Source organism: Scomber scombrus, chromosome 2 (assembly GCF_963691925.1).
Source record: "Scomber scombrus chromosome 2, fScoSco1.1, whole genome shotgun sequence".
NCBI classification, from domain to species: Eukaryota; Metazoa; Chordata; class Actinopteri; order Scombriformes; family Scombridae; genus Scomber; species Scomber scombrus.
The window spans coordinates 23297640-23303050 of record NC_084971.1 but is presented as its reverse complement, the minus strand read 5'-3'; positions in this window follow the sequence as shown (position 1 = coordinate 23303050).

The window sequence follows — 5411 nt, the reverse complement described above, 5'->3', positions numbered from 1 at the left end:
GGTCTTGGAGGAGATTTCACACAGAGACTTGTGCTGTTTTAAAAGGGAAACATGATTATCAGTCATCGGTTTAAAAACGTCTCAGTGGGTTTTAGAGGCTAATGAAGGTAAATGTAAAATGTATGTGTATGATAGTTGAATGAATGTGACCAAAAACTGCTCTTAGCAATGTATTTTACCAGATGTGAAAGACTTTTATTATAACAATCACTAGATTCTGCCCAGCTAAGAGGGAACAGCACATTAATATTAAGGTTTGCTCAGATGAAATCAGTGTGTACATGTGGTAGCTGTACTTTATAAAACATTATGCATAGGTGTTAATATTGTAACCTCTAGTACTCTTAGACTATAGATATATACGTCCACAGATACAGTACAGGTTCAAACTGGGATATTAATAGTCTACTTACGATCATCTAACATTATATCTGGTCAAACTATTGCTTCCTTACTTTAAGTCCGTGCTGCTAATCATTACAAATTCTTTTTCTTTTCTTTTTTTTAAGTTTCTCATCAAATATGGAAAAAAAAATAACGAAATAACTCTGTGAAACTTCAATAGGACAGTGAAATTTCAGGGGTTATTGTATAAATTGTTTGTTTAGCTCCACACGTTTTTGACATGATGTTTCACTTTGGCAAATCACATTCGCTGTTTCACACGCAAACATATGACTTCCTACGTATTCACTCCTCAACATAATGTACCCTGTATGTGTTCTAGGTTTCGTTTTTTTTTTTTCTCCAAATAACAATAATAGTCATTATTATTATTATTATTATTATTGGTAATTACAAACAACTATAACAATAATGCAAAATAGAAAAAATACACAACCACTGACTTGAATCAGAACAAGTCACTTCTCAGCTGTTACAACGGGCAAAAGGAATTCAAAGAAAAGTATCTGTGTGCACTACAAAACGATTACACTAAAAATCGCTGTCGTATGAAGAGCCTGCACTTTCTTCGTTTACATCATACTGTGATCCACTAATATGTATTTGCTTGCCTTTTTTTGCCTAGCTATTGTTGTCTGCACTCCTGACTGAAATGTTGGCCTTTTTTAACATGTTTTTACCTTCTTGCTCTGTATATGATTACACTGCTGTTTTTTTAAGTTGTTTTTATGTGAATAATTTTTATTATGTCCATTTGTCTGTGCTCTGGATTCTGATGCATTGAGTATCACTCCATCAAATTAAAATTACAGCAAGACCAATTCAGCGCTGCACAGTCACAATACAATGTCTCAAGTCTTTTTCATTGACTTTATCTAACTGGGAGCCACTATTTGACCTCTTTATGTAAAGTGTTACTGCCATCTTGTGGACGATCATACAGGTCTTCATTTCATAAAGACATGCTTTTTAGCTGAGTCAAATACGATTTAAAAGATTTAAAAAAACAGTTTGCAGTTGATGCTTTACAGTTTATACAATCCAAACAGTAAGTATTTGCACAATTACATTTTGTGTTGTTCAGGCAGCTTCAGCACATTCGTTTTGAAATAAGATAATGGATACTGTGTGTTAACACTCCCACACACAGTGTTGTGTATATTGATACAAACCTACTCAAATTAAAGCTGAGATTTGACACTTTAATGTTGTGCCCATTACACTTACATGTTCAGATTGAATGTGCTGAAACACAGAGCCTGAAGGCAATAAAATAAAACTAAAAAATACTGTCTGGACTGTAGTTCAGATACAATATGTGTCTGAGAGTTAATCAAACATAACTTGATTCACATTTTTGGAGTACCAGTACCAGACTGTCTGTGAAACAGTGGTGGGGACCAGGGCCGGCCCAAGGCATAAGCGAACTAAGCAGCTGCTTAGGGCCCCGTGACCACTAGGGGGCCCCCAAGAGCAGAGCAATTGACTTAAGAAAGAAATAAGTAATTAATGTTTTATTTCCATGTGTGAGTGGTGATGATTCATATATTATCAAATGTGCATTTTTTGTACAAAAAAGAGGCAGTAGGAAACTACTTCCTACTGCCTCTCTGCTCGAAATGTCAGAGCTGCGATAGTAACGTGTGCAGTGCGCACTGAGCATCCAGGAGCTAGGAGCAGGTGAATAATGTTGCAAAAAAGGACCTACACTTCAGGGGCAGAAAAAAGAAAAAGGAAGAGGATGAAAACAACAAGATAAAGGTATGTCTTTGTTATGTAACATTTGGTGTCAAGGAGAGTTTGAAAAGTTTCCTCAAATTAGGAAAGTCCCTAATTATTGTTGATATTTTGTTCCAACTACGTTAGCCTATAATAGCAAATTAGCTAGCTAACGTTTTTGTGTTTGTGTAATACTTTGAATAAGTTGATTCTCAGTTTTATTCTGGGTCGATTTTTGGCATCAAAACAACGTTTTTGATAATGTTTGATAGCAAATGTTTAATAACTAACGTTAATTACAAACGCGGTGACGTTTGCTAGCAATATGGTTTTGCATTAATGAATTAACTTAGTTAACTTATAGTTTGAGGTATGTCGTTTGCAATTGTTTGCTGCAGAGCACAGTAATTTATGTGAGTAAATAAACATATTCCTTTTACATCAACTCCCTATTATGCTCATACGTTATATGAAACTTCCCCAGGAGCACTGTTAAAGTATTTTGGAGGAGGCACTGACTCAGCCCAGGAGCAATCCATCTGCTCAGGAGCAGCCAAGGCTGATGAATCAGGAGATCGAAAAACTGTCACCATATATATTTAATTTCTAGTCAAATTATCTCATTAAGATGTAATAATATAAGATATAATCATATGACAAGGGACATGTTTTTCATCTCAGGTCCATCTCTATCCTCTGCTCCATCCTCTGTGCCCACTGTCCTCTCTGCAACCTCCGCTGTACCTGATAAGTTAACAACAAAACAGCCTTTAATTGCTCAGTGCACTGCAGAACATACTGAGATGAATATTTTTAAAATATAAGATATAATCATATGACAAGGGACATGTTTTAGACAAATGCGTTTTATTTCAAAACTTCTCAAGCAATTTTCAGTTGTTCCACTGGCAGTTTGTTTTCTTATTACAAGCTATAGCTGTACTTTTTTATTTAGAAAATAAGCAGCATAATTTTCAAGTGTAATATGACTATAACATGGCTAGCTTTTGTTGTTGTTGTTTTTCATCTCAGGTCCATCTCTATCCTCATCTACTGTGCCCACTGTCCCTTCTGTGTCTTCTGCAACCTCAGCTGTACCTGGTAAGTTAACAATAAAACAGCCTTTATAATTGCTCAGTGTACTGCAGAATATTCTGAGATGAATCATTTTGCTCAAAAATATTAATTTAATTTCCCTATAGGTCCTTCATCTTTGGTCATCGAGATTGATGTTTCATCTACTTCTTCAGCGTCCAGTTTGCAGCAGGGATCAGCAGCTCCGCCAGTAGACCCAGCTGAGTGTTCCTCTTTCCTGTCAGACTACTTTATATTTTATTTATAAACCATTTGTGTTACGTTGTTTCAGGTGCCTCTGTTGATTTACATCATTATTTAAGTATTTGTCTGATATTCTTTAAATTAATTTTATTTACTGTCTGTTTTTGTACATTTGCTGTTGCAGTTTATTTAAAACAAAACATAATAAAGCAGATTGTGTTTACAGTAAACTATTGGTTTATTTTGTTACTTTTAGTTGGCCTAGATGACATTCAGTATCCCACTTACTATATGTACTATATCACTTTGAATATTAAGTGTAAATCAACCCCAGGCTGCTCTTGTAGCTGAATTTTCTACCATTTCAGATTAAAAACCATAGATGGGTAAAACATGCCGGGCTGCTCTTTGAGGTTTTATGTATTGATTCTCTGTGTGGCCAGTAGGGGGAGTTGCTGACTTTGCCAAATATTAATTGAAAGATTTTTCTGTAAATTTGCAAATCTGGTGTCTGCTTCCATGGCATTAATCACTGTGGATTACAACAAAAAGTTATCACAGTTAGTGTATTCGTAATGACAGAGTAGAATAAGTAGAATATGTTTATAGTAGGTGTGTGAATGATCAATAATCATTATTATTGGCAGTTATAGAGGGACCCAAAATCAAATTTTGCTTAGGGCCCCATGGAGGCTTGGGCCGGCCCTGGTGGGGACATAACAAAGTACTGAATACAAACACTGCTAATCCTGCTCGTAAGCACGTCTTAAACTTGGCTTTAAGGTGAGCACAGAGAAGCTTTCCACTTTCAGCAGATGAATGAAAACAAACTATGAGTCTGTACAGCATCGCTCAAAAATTCAAGTGAAGGGACATGAAGAAAAACACATTTGACTGAAGGGTAACTTTAAGATTTTACAAAGAAAACATGATTAGTTTATGAAATAAAACAACAGTTAAAATGTTCTCCACCTCAACCAACAACAACATTCAAGTATTGCTTACACATGAATGTTTTACTTTTGATTCTTAAAGTAATTTTAAATTTCTTTGGGGCTGAAAATATATTAACACAGAAGAAATTTTAACAGGAGCAAATGATAGTATTTTGTGGGAAATAATGCAGTAATGTGTTGCCTAGGAGATACCTGTGTTAAATCCCTGTTGGTGACAGGGCCCCTCTCTGTCTCTGTAGACCAAACACACTAGGGCTGTGGCTCAGGTTGACCAATCACAGCTCAGTGAGCTCACCCACATTAGCACTCTGCAGATTCAGCTGAGGCTTTCCCTCTTAGACACATGGCCAAGCAATCAATAATTAACCAATCAGAAATGTGTGTTAGAGCAGGATGGATGCAATGGTCCACATCGCTTTCTAGGTCCACAAGATCGTCATGCTCGCCTTCTTCCACAGATTATAAACTCCTCATATTAGAGCTCAAATTAAAAAAAAAAAGATGGTTCATGATGAAACTCTCGTCAGGTCTTGCCATAACTTGCAGATGTGTTTTTTATGATGGCAGCATAATGAAAATTTGTAACATGAATGGGGGCCATCACTGAGGTCATCTAATTGTGTCAAATTGATTTGTTGGTTTCATGATAACACTTAATCACTATGATCACATTATATTAGGTCCTGCCACCATGATAAACTCTTAGCAGCACAAGACTGCATCTGTATGTCTTCGCACATTATTGTAAACCTATAACTCCAAAGCAATCTAGAGATATACTAGAGAATATTTATACTATAATTAAACTTGACTATTTTAACACTTTAAAACTCTGACAGAATAAATGATACTAGATTTCGGAGAGAATGACTACATTAAAATAAGATGAAAAATAGGATAATTGACAGCCTTTTGTTCAACATATTTCTTGCTGTGGATCCTGTTTAAATATCTCTAAATATCTCAAATACTTTTTTCTCTCTCCTGATGTTAACTATTATATACATATATATTTATATATAGTATATATATTTATTTATATATTTAATTATT